Source organism: Triturus cristatus, chromosome 4_1, assembly GCF_964204655.1.
Source record: "Triturus cristatus chromosome 4_1, aTriCri1.1, whole genome shotgun sequence".
Classification (NCBI taxonomy): Eukaryota; Metazoa; Chordata; class Amphibia; order Caudata; family Salamandridae; genus Triturus; species Triturus cristatus.
Genome location: NC_140585.1, coordinates 241272738 through 241291430, shown reverse-complemented (window position 1 = coordinate 241291430; position 18693 = coordinate 241272738). Strand labels below are relative to the sequence as shown.

At 45.9% G+C, this 18693-nt stretch overlaps 1 long non-coding RNA gene across 1 annotated transcript in view; it reads left to right on the top strand.

Annotated features, from left to right (window-relative positions):
* Positions 1-3751: 3751 nt before the first annotated feature.
* Positions 3752-18693, top strand: part of LOC146854189 (uncharacterized) — a 65550-nt gene continuing 50608 nt past the window's right edge. Inside the window, exon 1 of the long non-coding RNA XR_014981168.1 lies at positions 3752-3843. This is a non-coding gene — a long non-coding RNA (uncharacterized LOC146854189). The remainder of the gene's footprint in view (positions 3844-18693) is intronic.

The following is an 18693-nucleotide window of genomic DNA, read 5'->3' as shown; positions in this document are numbered from 1 at the left end:
TCCTGGCTCTCGGCTTTCCGCCTCAAGAGCTCTGTCTGTAAGCAGCGCTGACGCTGAGCGCGCCTAATTATAAACAAGGGGGGCGTGGCCTATTCGGTGGGCGGAGCCCGGGAGTTCCCGGCGGTTACCCTGCAGCCCGCTACAGCGCCTGACTCAGCTGTGCGGCGAGGCAATCCTCAAGTGAGCAGGGTAAAACGTTTTAAAAATACACAGTATTTCACACAATAACAATTTTAAAAATCAATCTTTCAAGCTGTTGTTTCCTGGCTCTCGGCTTTCCGCCTCAAGAGCTCTGTCTGTCTCTTGACCGAGGACACAGCACAGCCCTGATCCTGCTCGACCTCTCCGCAGCGTTCAACACCGTCTCCCACCGCACACTCACCGCCAGACTCCATGACGCCGGCATACAAGGAAGGGCCCTCGACTGGATCTGCTCCTTCCTCACCGGCAGAACCCAAGGATTGGACTGCCACCTTTTCTCTCTGCACACACAGAAATCAACTTCGGAGTACCCCAAGGATCATCACTCAGCTCCAGGCTCTTCAACATCTACATGGCCCCCCTCACCTCGATCGTCAGACACCACGGATTCAGCATAGTATCCTACACAGACGACACCCAGCTCATCCTCTCCCTCACCAAGGACCCCATCGCCACCAAACTCTTCTTCCAGGAAGGAATGAGGGATGTTGCATCCTGGATGAGCAGCAGCTGCCTGAAACTCAACTCGGAGAAGACAGAGGTCCTCGTACTCCGACCCTCCCCCTCTGCATGGGACAACACCTGGTGGCCCACAGCCCTCGGCAGCGCCCCCACGGACCACGCCCGAGACCTCAGCATCGTACTCAACTCCTCGCTCTCCATGACCCGACAGGTCAACGCCGTGGCCGCCAGCTGTTTCAAAACGCTCCACATCCTCAGAAAGACCTTCAAATGGATCCCCCCTGAATCAAGGAAAACTGTCACCCACGCCCTCATAACCAGCAGACTAGACTACGGCAACACCTTCTACGCTGGAATCAACAAGTCGCTGCTCCACAAACTCCAGACCATTCCAAACACCACAGGCAGACTCGTCCTCAGCATCCCCCGACACGAACACATCACCCAGCACCTGAGCAACCTCCACTGGCTCCCCGTCGCAAAGAGAATCACTTTCAAGATACTAACCCATGACCACAAATGTCTCCACAACACAGGACCCCAATACCTCAACGAAAGAATCTCCTTTCACGTACATAAGAGAAACCTCCGTCCGCCGGCCTTGCCCTCGCCGAAGCACCACGAATCCGCAAAGCCAGAACAGGTGCAAGAGCCTTCTCCTACCTCGTAGTCAAGACCTGGAATGAACACCCGATCGACATCAGACGCGCCCCCTCCCTGAACATCTTCAGGAAGACACTCAAGACCTGGCCTTTCAACTAACAGAGCTACTTACCCCTCCCCCCCAGCGCCTTGAGACCCTCACGGGTAAGTAGTGCGCTTACAATGCACCTGATTGATTGACTGAATCCAAAGGTGACCCTGATTTTGCCGCTTTCAGCATTGCCTCTACTGTGTCCACCTTGTGAGGGGTGAAACTATCCAAAAAGCTGATATTATCTGAGGTAGGTAGACAGGGTTGGATTAGGATCAAAATAGGCCCGGGCACGCTAAAAAAAGTGGCCCACATTTGCATATTGCCTTTAAACAACACACTGCGTCGGCGACCAGAGGCATGTTTTCTTAACTTCACTTCGATAAAAAAAATGCACAGATTTATTCACACTTGGTAAACACACCTGAATACAAGTGAGGCCACTTCTGTTCAGGCCCCCTGCCCCACGTAATCTGCACACCTTAATGGGCCGGCCCAGCGAGAGAAATGGAGTGACGCCTCCTCCCCGTTAGTAAAAGGCAGTTAATGGAGGCCCATCTGCCTCCAGAAAGGCCACTCAGGCACCCAAAGGGGCTATCCTAACACAGACACCGCCCAAATCGGCAACCCCAGGCTCCCCAAAAAAGCAGCCAACAGCTGGAACTCGGATATCGGCCCCTCGGCCATTGCCCGAGTGCCTGCTTTACCAATCCGAACCTATAGGTAGAGTGTGACTTGTTGTTTCTTTCAGAGAATCACTAGCTCTAGGAAATTTATCATAAATCAAATTGATTTTTTTATTCAAAGTACTTAGCGATCTCGTTGCAAAGTACTTGAGACAGGGGATGTCATTGATGCAGGCACTTGAGTTAGTGAAAGATTTAATAGCTTAATATAGTTCTTTAGGAGAGTTCCCTGTCTGTTAAGTCGTGAGGCGATGTGGGCCCGTCGAGCATTTTTTATAGTCTTGTGGTAGAGTACTAAGGAAGACTGAAAGGTCTCTTTATTATTCAGCTTGTGTGAGTGACGCCAACGTCTCTCCGTTTTTTCGCAATGGGCCTTCTCGTTACGCAGTCCAGGAGAGTACCAGACAGCATGTGGTCTCTGTGTGTCATTGAATTGTAGTTTGAAAGGGGGGCAATACTATCTATAGCCAATTTTAACGTGTTATGATAGTCATCTAAACAAGCATTAATGCTCCTCGGTTCCCGATTCGTAGGCATCGTAAATTCTTTCATGAAAGCGTTCAGTGTAATTTTGCGACATTGTCTCCTGAAACTATAAGAAGCACTAGTGGGGGGAATAACCACTTTTGCCCTAAAATTTAAAAATCAATCAGGGAATGATTGGACCATACCAAAGGGCGGGGGACCTCATTATGAATGTGAGACGAGTTGGTCAAAATGAGTTCTGCCAAATGTCTAGGACCATCATTAATCTTTTTCAGACCTAGAGTAACCAAGTCAGAAAGCAGCTGAGAAGCTTCAGTGTAAGAGGTAATTTCACTGTGCATATTAAAATCCCCTAATAAAACAAAAGGTTTAGAGGAGATAGTATGAGTAGCAATTAGTTCCATCAATTTAAGAGTAAAATCACAGAGGGGTCCAGGATGGCGATACACAAGGGCACCTTTCCAAAAGCCTTAGGGTGAGAGATCAATTCTGAAAAAACAAATCTCTATCTTCTCTTCTTAGCTAAGTTCAATTATAGATACGTTAACAGAGTCCTTATGAATAATGGCAATGCCTCCACCCACTCAGTCCTCCTTATCAGTCCTGTGAATGTGATAATTCCTGGAGAGTGCCAAGATAATGGAAGGAATGGAGGTAGTTTTAAGCCACATCTCAGTAAGAAACCCAAGATTGGGTGTTTCTGAGGTAAGCAAGTCCCATATTTCTACAGCTTGCTTGGGCAATGATCTAACATTGCCCAAGAAGCAATTCCAAACCAGAGCAGACTTAACGGGAGACGTGTCGGAGAGGAGATGAATCAAGAGTTTAATTCCCAACCGCCCGGTCAGAGATAGTTGGTATTACTGCCTTCTGCTTCAACTCAAAACTCTGCTAGTGACAGAATCTGCAGGAAAACGCACCCTCCATATTAAATGAGACCCAAGACATGCCACAGTGAGCCCTGCCAGAGGGTCTGATACCTATGAGTTCCTTTGCCAAGTAGGAGCATCTGAAGCAATATCTGTCCCAAAAGATTCAGGGGTCCTGGCGACGGCTGGGTGCAGAGGGGCGCAGTCAGACTTGCCTTTGATGTGCCTCTGGCGCGCCGGCGGTATGACCGCTCCGTGTCAGCAGTGCCATGCGATTTATACAGGAGCCAGGAAGCAGCTAGACCGCTGACTCCTATAGTCCTTCACGAAACCGGAAGTGAGGGTTTGTTTGGGTAGACGAGACATGAAGGCGGTGAGGGGAAGCAACAGCGGCAAAAGGCTAGGGTGAAAATGGCAGCGAGGCCGTATGCAAGTGGCCTAAGAGGTAAACATGGCTCTATCCAGTACTAGTGCACTAAATTCCATAAAGAAGGTAAAACTCCAATTGATTAAAACGATTAAAATTGATTAAAAACGATAGATAGGTAACCAAGAAAACCGCTACTGGCCTGTGCGCCCGCTACGCACCGGTGGTGCCACGCAATTTATAAAGGAGCCACGGAGCAGTTAGACCACAGGCTCCTGTAGCCCTCCACTAAACCGGAAGTGAGGGTTTTTTTGTGCTCCTCGCTCTCTCCACTCAAACGGGAAATTCCACGGTGGAACGGAGAGCAGGCAAGACACAAAGGCGGTGAGGGGAAGCAACAGTGGCAAGAGGCTAGGGTGAACATTGCAGAGAGGCCGTATGCAAGTAAGAGGTAAACGTGGCTCTATCATTACTAGTGCATTAAAATTCCACAAAGAAGGTAAAACTCCAATTGATTAAACAATAAAAACTGATTAAAAAGGATAGATAGGTGACCAAGAAAAGTACTACTGGTCTGTGTGTCCCACATAACACCCATGGCACTTGACACATTCCCAGATTTACAACATGCTGTTAAACTGGGAATGTGTCAGAAGCCTGTGCCTCCCCATGGCTGTTGTAACGGTTGCTTTTGTGAAGGAAGGTGTCCCTTCCTGCACAAAAACAACCTGATTTCAACACAGACACCTTTGCACAATGGTGCAACCGTGCCTGCATTGGCGCTAGGCAGCCATTTGTGCAGCAGCGCAGTAAATGAGGACAGGAATGCAATGTATATCATAGATACAGAGCATTCCTTCAAGTCCTTGTGTCTGACTTTTAGAGCAGTGCACGGACTAGGTCCAGTCCCTTTACAGGACAGGTTTGCTCGCTACCTTCCAAGCAGACAACTACGCTCCTCTACAGCTGGACTACTGACGGTCCCGAGATTTAAGCGTATGAGGGTAGGCGGAAGAGCCTTCAGCACGGTAGCCCCTGGAGAGTGGAATAAACTCCCTGCGAACCTGCGACAGTGCAACTCCTTACTCGAATTCCGTAAGGGACTTAAGACCTGGTTATTTCCTGAAGCTTAATCTTGGCATGTTTATTCGGTCCTCCTCTGTCATCTCTGATGCTCTCCTCTCAGTCTAAAGCGCCAAGATGCCCGTAGGGCGATAGCTGCGCTATATAAGTTTCACAATCAATCAATCATTCCTGCTCTTTTTATTTGATGTAGGGCTACACAGCAGGAAGGCTTGCTGTGCTGCCCTGTGCCAAAAATAAGTAAATGAGGACTTATTGTGCAACCAAAAATGGAGTCACTGGAGAAATTCTCTTTGTTGTGATGAAAGTAAGAAAGGCTTGCACAAAAATTGCATCAGCGTGGATGAGATCCTTTTTGGTTGAAGATAGGGAAAGTACGGGCCCGATTCACAGAACCAACTTAAGACAAAATCCTAAACTTACTACCATTTTGGTATTCACAAAAGGCACTTACTCATTTTGGTATTCACAGAAGGCACTTACTCATTTCGGTACTCACTGAAGTTAGGGGTCCTAACTTTAGGACTCCTAAATGCCTTCTGTGAATACCGAAAGTCTTAAAGTTAGGATTTTTCTCAGTTTAGGAGTAGTAAAGTTAGGACTCCTAACTTTAGGACTCCTAAATGCCTTCTGTGAATACCGAAAGTCTAAAAGTTTGGATTTTTCTCAGTTTAGGAGTCCTTTAGGAGTCCTAAAGTTAGGAGTCCTAACTTTACTACTCCTAAACTGAGAAAAATCCTAACTTTAAGACTTTCAGTACTCACAGAAGGCATTTAGGAGTCCTAAAGTTAGGACCCCTAACTTCAGTGAGTACCGAAATGAGTAAGTGCCTTCTGTGAATACTAAAATGGTAGTAAGTTTAGGATTTTGTCTTAAATTAGTTCTGTGAATCGGGCCCTACTTTTTTAAAGGAGGATTGGGAAGGTGGTATCAAGGTAGGAGACTAAGTAAAGGTGAGGTCTGAACATGTTTAAGGAGGTCTAAAGAAGTTTTGTGGACAATTCAAAGTCAGCCGTACTTCTGCATTTTATTGTGTTGGAAAACGGTGAGTGTTGGAATCGGAGGAGAATTGTTACATATGGTAAAATAAGTCAGGTAAGCTGGGAGGATGAGAATGGATGCAATCATTTTTATGTTGATGGATGACAGTGAAGTTTTGGGTAGATGTAATAGTTCAAGTGCTGATGTGGGGAGGAGTGATGAAGCTGGAGGAGAGCGCGGTGGTGTCACACCTCAGGGGGTACAAATGAAGTTGCGGTCTTCATGGAAGAGTCGGGAAGGAAGGAGGGCGCAGAGATTTCATAGATCGCCTGAATGTTTGAGAGATTATGTTAAATGATGTCATTTTTATTTCTTCTTATCATGATATTTCTGTAGGTTTATATTTCGTGTTTTCTTTTCATTGTTTATAAGAAAGAGGATATGTTATACTCTGGGCTGGAGTATCTTGAAAATGTTATGTGTCATATGGTTGTGAAATTTTCCATTCCTTACATGGGAGTTACATACGAGTTAATTGGTGGCTGGGTGGTGAGGGCGGACTGCGTAGAGGCGGTTTCTCTAAATAAAACCTTCTATCATCTGCCGCCGTCTCCGTATCTTTACAAAAGGGCTCTGTGGCGGATGGACCATCAACGCAAGGATTTATGCTGCTGGAAAACCTGAGGGTTGGCAAATATAAACCTGACACTTCTCTTGACTAAACAGAGTAAGACAACCACAAGGGCGGCAGAGTAGGAGCGCCACTGATTTACACAAATGCTATTATTTCTTCATACTTTTAATACCCTTCTGAGTCTTTAGTGCTCGAAGGTGGGCAGTTAAACTATAGGAAATGTATAGGCCCTATCCATGTCCCATAGGGTACAGCCAACTTACATTATGTAAGTGGCGCTTTATTACTTTTATTTTCTTTGCAGTTTTATATAGCGCTGTCTCTACCCACGAGCGCTTTACATGAGCTCCAGATTGCACTACAGATTCATTTTTTAAGTCTCGAGCCGCACTCCTCGATTCTAAAGTTGGCGTCTCTGACATCTCCTACTTTCAAATAGAAACCTCCGTATCACAGTAACCAACACGTGCATATATGAGGACGCCCTCTCTGCCCCCTGCACTGTAAGACCCTGGGGCATATCAGCAAGGGCTTTATATCCGCATTTTTGGCTGTAAAAGCCAGAAAAGCGGAGATAAAACCATCGCCCTATCAGCAAGAGGGTGCTAACATGCATATTTGCTTGTTAGCACCCTTTTTCACTACGCCTATCTTTACATCTCTAATTAGATGCAAAGTGGGCGTTCCTGACATTCACTACATGTCAGAACATCCATAACGTGGCTTCGTGCTATCAGCAAGGATGCCCTAGCATTTTAGAAGACGTTAGTTTTTGGAGAAACTGTGTTCTCCAAAAACTAACGGGGCAAATCAGCAAGCAGGCGATAAAAAATTATCGCCGCTTTTGCGTCCGTTTTCGGACGAAAAGCGACGATAATTTTATCGCCTTATCAGCAAGGTCACGCTATCACGTGAAACCTTGCCTTATCGCCATTTCCCTTAACGCCTATCTTTGCATCTCTAATGAGATGCAAAGTGGGTGTTCCTCCCCAGGATAACGGGAGAAATGTCGCTAAGCGACATTTCTCCTATTATCAAGCCTCACGCAAAGCAGCATAGTGACAAGAAAAGTAGCGATAACCTCTGTTATCGCTACTTTTTTTACGCCTGCTTTGAAACTGACTTAGACATGATATCCTATGGAAGGTGGATATCATGGCTAAGAATGTGAGGCCCTATCAGCAAGCTATCGGCAAACTTCGTGGGATTATCGCTGGGTTTCCAGCGATAATCTCACGTTTGGCAGTTAGCGCTATGATTTTTATCGCTTTTGAGATAAGCGTTGCTAATAGCACGCTATCTCAGTGATAAAAATCCACGCTAGCCGGCGATAATGATCCTAGCGCTAAGTGCGCTTAGCGATAATTATCGCCGTTTTTTTGCTGATATGCCCCTACGTCTGCTAAAATCCTGACTTAGCCACCCCTAACATAGGGGGTGGATTCTGGTGATACGACCACAGGGTCGTATCAGCGAGGTTATTGCCGTTTTGCAGGGACATCGCTGGAAAACCAGCGATGTTCCCTGCAAAACGGCGATTTCCCTGCTATCGCAGGAATTGTTAACGCCTTGGAGATACACGTTGCTAATAACGCGATATCTCCGCGATAACAACCTGCGATAGCGGGCGTTAGGAAAAGGAGCGCTAAGCACCCTTTGCGATAGTTATCGCAAAGCGTTGCTAATATGCCCCCTGTTCTTCCCGTGGTCCGCAGTAGCTTTCTCGGAGGAGGCTGCCTCGCGCACCCCACGAACCTTCTGGAAGCGGCCGCGGTCCGCGCTCCCCGCGCGCAGCAGCATGCGCTGCGTTCACTCTGCTCGCTTTTTGCCCTAAAAGGAAGAAGCTAGCCATGTGTTTCATTAAGCTGGAAGTTAGGAGACTCGGGAGGCGCATTAAGCATAAGGCATTAAAAACAAAACGATAATGACCTCCTCGCTAATGCCGTGTTATTGCTCCTGCAGCTAAACTGGGAAAGCTTGTGTGGGATGACGCGCGCGAGATGCGGCGCCCAGATCAGTATTTACATCCATCCACAAAGGGTCAACAGCTCCAGCGGCAGCAGCGGAGCCACGCGCCCCAGCTGGGCTCGGAAACAGCTTCGCCAGCTGCGGCTAGGACCCGCCTCTGGGCTTTGTTTAATGAAATTGTATTACATTAATTGTAGACTTTGGTCCCACTTAAGGTGGCCGCAGCACACCGAGGGAAAACAACATTGGTCGAATGAATAGATTTGCATAAACTCATGAAGGAAGAGAGGGAAATATACAACATCATCTATTTCATTGCTCGATGGCTGAAGCAGTAGAACTGTGAGGGGTAGGAACATTCTAAATCCTGACCAGTGATTCCTCCCTTGTTCTCCTCCCGGGTCTACCCTGGGTTTCTTTGGGCGACCTCTTCTAGTAGAGGAACTCACCAGGACCCCAGTCTTTGACCTATCTATGCATACAAGCAGCACCTCCGTTGACCTTCGGGGGAGTGGGGGGGGGGGGGGGGGGGGGGGGGAGGGGAGTAAGTCATTAAATACCACTCCTAAACATTTAGTAGCCAAATCACAATATTTGCATGTCTAAATACATTTATGCCTGAAATGTTGAGAGTTAATTATTTGTGTGACAAGGAAATGGAAGCAACAAGCTCGGTGAGATGAAACCCCCCTGCCTTGCACTGTTTGCATCTAGGCTTTCCTACATATTTGGAGTTCGTTCCACTTCTTTGGGAGTCCAAAAACTTCCATGATTAAAATGCCGAGCGGTAGTGACATGTATGTTAGAGAAATGGGCATCAAAAGTCCGGTGAGAAGACATTCCTCTTTATTATACTGTTTACACCTGAGCATTCAGAAACATTTGGAAGTCCAAATACTTTTATGATTAAAACGTTGACTGGTAGTCAGGTGTATGGTAAAGAAATTGTAGTCAGAGGTTAGGTGAGATGAATCCCCCTGCCTTACACGCCTAGAGCTTGACCAAGCACACATGTTTGGGCACATTCACTTAGGCACACTTAGCATAAGTAAGAAAAACACGTCTGCAGTGATTTGCATTTTTCATGTATAGTAAAAGGGCAGAGGTTGGTTAATTGAAGTCAATGGAATCATCATTGTCCTCATCAGTAGGCGAAGAGGCCCGTCTATCAGACTGGTGCACATGCTCAGAGTTGTGGTCACTCTTCGTCCTGCAGTCAATCCCTGACCAGCCTGGCTATAGCAGGACCACCTGCCCGACTGCTCTGAGGTAGCGTGTCTGACAGGCCAGGGAGGGAGCGAGATAAATGTGGTAAATGTGGTGTTGTCGTGACAGCCTCCTCTTTTCAAAATTATTCTCATTGTACTCTCATTGACAACCAGAAAGACAATTAGGTAGTCTGCCCCCACGTGCCGCAGCACATCCCTTGGGGGGTGGGTAAAAAAGGTAAGAAAGGAAAGTTAGAGCCAGAAAGCTCTCTTCCCACCAGTCACCTAGGAAGGAGGTTAGACTGCGCCTGAACCTACCCAAGTTGGTTTTATCCCGCCATTACCTGCCTAGAGGAGAAATCTCAATTTCTAAGATTGCATGTATCTAGTACAGACAGTTAACACAATCAGACTCATATTTCATATTTTTAAAATGTGCTGTATACTGTCTAACTTGATCTGCAACTGAGCGCTGGGCCGTCCCCGGCCCAAGTTTCCCCATGGAGAATCCTCTATCTTGCCTGTGGCATCTAAGACTGTGGAGTGGAGGTCTGGTTCAGCTAAGTACAGGCACTTCTTGGCAAAATGTGCCTGTCTCTGCCAAATAATTTCACTGCACACAACAATCAGAGTCCTAAAGGGTCTACAGACAAAAGAAAAATGAATCATCAGGGAATGACAGAGTCAGTCGGTCTAGGGTTCCTTCAACAGCAGTTAATGGAGGAAGCTAGTAGAGCTAAGACGGAAGGCAACTGTGTGCCTTAGTATACACCAGTTTCTAGTAGATGCCATATATTAATTTTGTTTCACGCCTCTGAGAGCTAATATGAAAAAGTTGCTCCATATCAAAGATATGGTTTTCCTGTGGACTATGTTAGTCTGAGCTAGAAAATAGGGCTGAAGCAGGTTATAGATACATTAATGGGAGTAAATATAATGTATGTTTTCACATGGTGGTCAAGGTCCTGCAGCTTGGGTCCTTCGTTGACCCCAGTTGCAAACACCCACCGCTCAAACAAGCTAGTTGCCCACCCCAAGTTGCAGCCATAGTCTCTTTAGTAGTTGGTGCCTTTCTCTTTGGGCTTGTAGTTCCCTTGTTGTATGACTATGGATTGCAGTCAGACCTTTAGTGATTGGATGCATCTAAGCTGTAGATGACCATGTTGCGCTAGTAACATTCCAGGATACCCTCAGGCTGAGGGGTCTGTGGGGAGTGCTGTTGGGACTTCTCAGGGTCCAAAGACCTCACCTTTGTTGGAGTGGTGCAGTTCACAATGGTGGTATCAATGTGTCGTGCCTCAGCTATTCACAGCGCCTCTTCTTCAAAGTAGCATAATCCTCATGCAACACCCCCACCGATGCACTTGGCAGTCAGCTCTCTCCTTTAAAGCAGGGTCCAGGTACTACCACCAGGCAGACTTATCAACTTTTCCCTGGTTACTGGTCCCAAATACAGCAAGGGATGTTGGGATATTGGCGCTAGGTGTTGCAATCCTGGAACTTAAAGAGAACCTTTTTAAAAAAATATTTTTGTAAACCATAAAAATTAGTCACATTGAGTAAACAATGATTAGTAATTACAGAGGGCAATACGGTACAGGTAGTGTAATATTTAGAACTTCTAGTGATCAATAAAATATATGCAAGCATACACAAAGGTACAAAAGCGGGATTATAGACATTCTGTTGACAGTTTATTATATCCATCAATCATATCCAGACCATAGTATGCTCGCCAAGGACCCCAGATCTTAACTAACTTTATAGGACAGACCCAAATCTTATATGTGACTTTCTCCGCTGTCATGTAGTGGTCTATCCCTATTTGCCATTCTTCCAGGGTGGGTGGTTCAGGACCTTCGCAGCACTTGACCAGGTCTCTCTTGCAACTGCCAAGCTCAAGTTTCAGAAGAGAAGCTGGGCTTTCGGGAGGTCTGCCTCTGTGTAAATGCAGAGTAGGACATACTTAGGAATGGCGTGAAGGGGCGCTAAGAGGATCTTAGCCTGCTCCTCTATTATGTTGTTCCAATATACTGTAATGACTGGGCATTCCCATATTGTGTGGTAGAAAGTGCTGTCTTGTTCCCAACATTGCAGGCAATGGGGTGACTCAGTCCTTGCAATTTTGTGTAATCGGGCCCGGTCATACTTAACTCTGTGGAGGATCTTGTACTGTACAAAGCACAGCCTCGATCTAATCACCACTATTCTTGAATGCATCTAAGCTTCTTCTTAGTCCTTGTTATATAATTCACCCAGGTCCCTTTCCCAGTTCTCTCTCAGTTTCTTTACTGTGTCAGGCATGTTATTATTGATGGTCTTATAGTGCAGGAGACAACCTTCCCCGGAATTTCTTCTCCCTGCAATAATCTCGCCACAATAGGGGCATATTCAGGGATATTAGTCTTGCCTATTCCCTGAGCTGAACTCAGATAAGACGGAGGTCCTCATCCTGGGCTCCACGCCCTCCGCCTGGGACGACTCCTGGTGGCCCCCCGCCCTGGGCACCGCACCCAAACCGACAGACCACGCACGCAACCTGGGTTTCATCCTGGACTCCTCCCTCTCCATGACCAGGCAAGTCAACGCCGTCTCCTCATCGTGCTTCAACATCCTGCGCATGCTTCGGAAGATCTTCTGGTGGATCCCCACGGAGACCAGGAAGACCGTCACCCAGGCCCTCGTCACCAGCCGACTGGACTACGGCAACGCACTCTACGCCGGAACCACCGCCAAGATCCAGAAGAGACTCCAGCGCATCCAGAACGCCTCAGCCAGACTCATCCTCGACATCCCACGTCACAGCCACATCTCCGGACACCTAAGAGACCTGCACTGGCTCCCGATCAACAAGAGAATCACCTTCCGCCTCCTTACCCACGCACACAAAGCTCTCCACGACCAAGGCCCGAGCTACCTCAACAACCGAATCAACTTCTACGCTCCCAGACGCCACCTCCGATCCGCCAGCCACGCCCTCGCCACCGTCCCACGCATCCGCAGAACCACTGCTGGAGGAAGGTCCTTCTCCTACCTGGCCGCCAAGACCTGGAACTCCCTCCCGGCCGACCTGCGCCTGACCCAAGACCACCTCTCCTTCAGGAAGAAGCTCAAGACCTGGCTGTTCGAGCAGTAGCGGCACCCCCCCCCCCCCCCCCCAAGCGCCTCGAGACCCTACGGGTAGGTAGTGCGCTCTATAAATTTCCTTGATTGATTGATTGATTGATTGATTGATGCATGTTTGAGCTGCATACACTTATAGTATTGTGGGTTATGAAGGTGGTAATCTCGTTAAAGGGTGCCAAATGGAATCAGCTATCCTCCCTTCAAAAGGTCGCCCAACTTAAAAATCCCTATTGTATCCCAGGGGCCAAACCCTCTCAATTTACGCGGTTCTTTACATCTTTTGCCCATCTACAGTGGTGTCTCTTGGATGTACCATGTCTCCTACCCCAAGTACCTCTGTGTCCTATTCCAGGTGGCAATGATTACCTGAGTTGCCGGCAAGACTTTCTCAAATCCACCTCCACTGTACAAATAGCGTATATGTGATTTTGAATCTATTTTGGTGCGTTTAAAGGAATAAGTGGGGTGGTTTCCCAGCATATGTTCCCAGTCATTGATAATCATTGACTGGGCAGCCCATTAGTATGCTCGGACATTTGGGAGAGAAATCCCTCTATCATATTGACTGAAAGAGATACTTGATCACTCTGAAGGTGTGGATTCAGAGAATAATTCTTGGCACGCGGGCTATAACTTTCTGTTGCATCTTTGTACAAATTTTACAGGTGGAGTAAATCTATTGAAAACATAGCGGTTTTCAGCAAAATTATAAAAGGACTAATAAGGAAGCCACTGAGCAGTATATTATATAAGCACTAGAGGAGGAACAGGTAGGTCCAGGATGGAAGGAGAAAGATGGAAAGCCCACAAATAATATGGATAAGCACACCCAGCCTCCCAGGTCCTTTTCTGAAGTAAATTAATTTACTGGACCCTCAATCCCCCTATCAAGTGCAGCCCAAACAATGGGAAATGTAATGAAGGAGAATGCAAGAGTTCTCAGTAAAAGAAGTTATAGAGATCAGTCAGCAACTTGAAATGGGACAACAGATTGAAAGCTTTGTCAAAAGAGTAAAGAAAACTCTCCTAGGAATCTGTCTGTTGACTCCATTTGGAAATAAAGCCAAAGAAAAAATTATGATCTAGATAATAACTCCAGAAGATCTAATCTTAGATTTGTTGGAATAGCAGAAGATACTGAGAGGGAGACAACAGTGAGCAGCTTTATAGATGAACTTATCTGGGAATTAGTTCTTTCAGGTGAATGTGGTAAAAAGTTGACAATAGCTAGAGCGCATCAAACCCCTTTCCAAAAACCAAAGCTTGGAGTGCCACCACTCACAATCATTTATTTTCAGTATTACCACATTAAATAACTAATCCTAGAAAAAGCAAGGAGTTAGACCGTGTACAATTATGCCTTTAAACCTTTATAACTTTTCAAATCTCTTATGAAGCAGCTTACAGGGGAAAAGCAATGAGGAAGCTCATCCTAGAACGGAAGCCGTCTGGAGGGCAAATCACAGTTTTTCCAACAATGAAATTAATGTATCCTCTAGAAAGATGAATTCCAAGATATTCAATGAGGTTCCATAGGTGCAGGCTTTCTTATCCCAGATTTGACAGAAGTCCAGATAATATAGAGACACAATGTAGCTATGGGGCTCCTACCAATGAAGGGGTTGGATATGCATATGCTTATATTTCCGATTTGAAAAGTTCAGTTGTTAAGTAAAAAAAAAAGTTGAAACTTGGTTGGAACTTTATTTTGTGGATATAGTAGTATGACAAAAGGGAAGGGGAAAATATATATGTGCCAACTGACCCCCAACAGAAGGGATTCCAAAATACCAGTAGGCTAGAAGTAATTTTTATTACCAAGGTACGAGAGTCCTAGCCAGGCCTTCTTCTAATATTCAAATGCCATTTGTGCCTTCACCTGATATTGGGGAGAGGTTGACGATGTGAAGCAGAAATTGGAGGTAGGTGGGGTTATCATCAGAAGATAACTGCAAATGTTATCATCAGAATCTTTGCAGTTCTAAAAAAGTCAGGCGATATCCCCGACACAGTTAAGCTTCTGTCAGTTACTGTGGACTGCTAAAACAACAGACAACACAAAAGCCTTCATGACAATATATGTAGCTGTGCTGATATAATTGTGCAAGAGCCCTATTGAACAGGTAATGGGCCTAGGTACATAGAAAATATTGGGTGGACACAAGAGATTTTTGTCTCTCTCACACAAGTGCTGCAATTCGAGAAGTTGCTTTTACCATAAGCGAAAACAGCTGCATTTATTATACTGGGAGAAGATAATAATGCATTTGGAGGTGGGGTTTAAAGATAATATGGTAGTCTCCGTCTAGGGCCCATTATTGGACGAGCTGCGTCAACTAACTAAATTGATGCTAGGACTTGCCACAGTTCCAGATTTTAAACTCATACTCACACCACTAGACAGGCTCTTGTATCTGGCTAAAAATAATATAGATATCTATTTTAGCAGGGGCAGCACCTCTGCTAAGGCGAAGGAGCGTCGCCCCACTGCTTTTAAGCAGTGTGAGGAAAGGAAAAATAAAATGATAATAACTTACTGTTATTATCACTTTATTGTTTCCAGCTGCTTTGCAGGCGGGCTGCTCTGCTCTCAGAGCAGGGCAGTGGATGAGTGGAGGAGTGGTTTGCCCATTCGGACCGGCCAACATTCATGCGCACTTTGCATGTTCTCCACGGAGGCTGCATTTCAGCCTGAATGCAGATTTTCCCACCAGAGCTGAGGACAGCTGCAGGTAAGGCCGCGCTCGACTCCAATGGGGAAATCAGGCCAAAAACAGCCTCCCCAGCTTTCAGGGAGGACTCGTTTGAAAGGGGAGAGTCTCCCCTTTCAAACGAGGCCTTCCTGAAAGAGTTTCCTGGCTTTGGATTGCAAGACACCCCACTAGACACCAGGGATGTCTTTGGGGTGGTCGGCCCTCGTGGTAATGGATCGCCCACCCGGGGCATATTTTTGGAAAAAAGAATGTTGGCTTTCCTTGTGGGGGGTGCGATGGCCCCCCCAAAATGTAAAAGAAAAAAAAAATGAAATATAAAATGGCGCCGAAATTGGCAGGGGGTCGGTCCGCCTGCTCAATTTTTTTTTATAGCCATGTGCCTTCCTTGGGGGCCACAATCGGCCCCCAGGGAAGCCATAGCTATAAAAAAAAAATAGAGAAAGAGAGAAATCTCTTTATATGTATATTTCTTTGCTTCGTGATATATATATATATATATATATATATATATATATATATAAATATATATATTCACTTAAAAAACCATAGGTTTCACACATGTTATAGTTAGCTGGACATTTCACTCGTAAAAAACCATTGAAATTCCCCCGTTATAGTTAGTTCAGATAACTATAACTCGCGCGACCGCAATCCACTGCTGATGACGTCACATATTACATCACTCATGACATGGTCAGTGGCATCACTCATGACATCACTGATGACATCATCCTTGTGATAGAGTGGCGGCCGCGCGAGTTATAGTTATCTGAACTAACTATAACGGGGGAATTTCAATGGTTTTTTACGAGTGAAATGTCCAGCTAACTATAACATGTGTGAAACCTATGGTTTTTTAAGTGAATTTGCAAGGTTTTTTAAATGCTAATTCCTAACTATAACGTGTGTGAAACCTATGGTTTTTTAAGTGAATTTGTACGGCTTTTTAAATGCTAAGTTATGTATGTTTTATTATATTTTTTATATATATATTTTTTTAAAGGTTTTTCTCCGTGCGCGCACGGTGCTCGCACTGTGCGCGCACCCCGCGATTTTTTGAAAAAAAAATAAGATGTTTTTTTCACCCTTCGGGATCCTTTAGGGACCCCCTGACGAAAGGCTAGGGGGTCAGGAACTCTCTACCCTGCCCCCTTTTCACGTTCGCCACCTTCCTTTTTCACTCTCGCATTGAAAACAAACAAAATGGCGGCCGACACTTCCTGATTTCGACCGATTCAAACGTTGACTGACATGAAACCACCAATCAGAATTACACTCGCGCACATTAGGGTGCTCGCACGGTGCGCGCGGCTATAGATATGTATGTGCTTTTAACTGCACTTTTCTCAGGAACTACTGAACAGATTGACTCCATATATGCAAAAGGCACATCCCTGAGCTGAGGACTACCTCTTTGCCAAATTTCAAGTAATTCTGTTCAGCCGTTCGGGCTGTACCTTGGACTAAAGGTCCCTATGGAAAATTGCATGGGGAAAACGCGTTTTGGGACCCCCCTTTTTTCACGGCCCCCGCTTGACGAATCCCCCCGAGACTTTCAGGGTAGGAGCGGAGCGGAGCGCCCTACCTATTTTGATTCTGTCACATTTCCGCTGCTTTAATTGATTTTGACGCCCTCTGGTGGGCCTCTTCAGTGAGTTAGATGGCAGAAAGCATGTTGGGAATTGTAGTCAGTCCACTTAAAATATTTCCCTCCGGTGGGTGATGCATCAGAAGCCTGCAAGTGACACCAATCATTTAACCCTTCAGTGGGCCTCCAAAGATAAGTGCCGATTTAATTGTACCCTTTCACCTTTTCCTCCGCTTTCCGGAGGGAAATATTTTAAGTGGACTGACTACAATTCACAACATGCTTTCTGCCATCTAACTCACTGAAGAGGCCCACCAGAGGGCGTCAAAATCAATTAAAGCAGCGGAAATGTGACTCTTCACTTAGATTGCACAGAAGCCCCACAGCCCGTGATCAAGGAGCATGTTGCTCTGAAACGCGTAGGGCACGACAATATTTCAAATGTAAACGCCGGTTACCTGCAATAAAGGATTCTTCTGAATTCGCCCTTTTCCTGAGTGCGTTTCCAACGAGGGGCAAACTCTGTTTGATGTATTACGGCCAGCCCAGGCCGTGGAATTCGCACCGCCGCAAAGAACTTGGAAGCGGACTGCTGTGACTACGGACCTCACCGGAATCACCAAAGCGGAGGAAAAGGTGAAAGGGTAAAATTAAATCGGCACTTATCTTTGGAGGCCCACTGAAGGGTTAAATGATTGGTGTCACTTGCAGGCTTCTGATGCATCACCCACCGGAGGGAAATATTTTAAGTGGACTGACTACAATTCCCAACATGCTTTCTGCCATCTAACTCACTGAAGAGGCCCACCAGAGGGCGTCAAAATCAATTAAAGCAGCGGAAATGTGACTCTTCACTTAGATTGCACAGAAGCCCCACAGCCCGTGATCAAGGAGCATGTTGCTCTGAAACGCGTAGGGCACGACAATATTTCAAATGTAAACGCCGGTTACCTGCAATAAAGGATTCTTCTGAATTCGCACTTTTCCTGAGTGCGTTTCCAACGAGGGGCAAACTCTGTTTGATGTATATATATATATATGTATCTATATACATATATGTGTATATAGAGACATTATCTACTGGCAGTCGCCAGTAGATAGTTATAGTTAGGACCTAGTTTCCATAGGAAATCCGAAAATTCTATTTTGAATAACTTTGGCACCGGTTGACTTATCTTCGTGAAATTTTCAAAACTAATGGGGCGCTCCGCTCAGCTCCTACCCTGAAAGTCTCGGGGTGATTCGTCAAGCGCGGGCTGAGAAAAAAGGGGGGTCCCAAAACGCATTTTCCCCATAGGACCTTTAGTCGAAGGTACAGCCCGAACGGCTGAACAGAATTACTTGAAATTTGGCAAATAGGTAGTCCTCAGGTCAGGCATGTGCCTTTTGCATATATGGTGTCAATCTGTTCAGTAGTTCCTGAGAAAATCAAAAGTAAAATCACATATATATCTGGGCGGAGCCTAACCACACATCTCATCGTGAGATCTGATTGGCTGTCAGCACTTCATCCAAGAAGTGTTGGCAGCCATCTTGGGACCAATATACATGATAGCACCTCATTACAAAGCATTGCAGTTAATAGAAGGTTTTAAGACTTTAGTTACATTATAAATCATTTGTTGA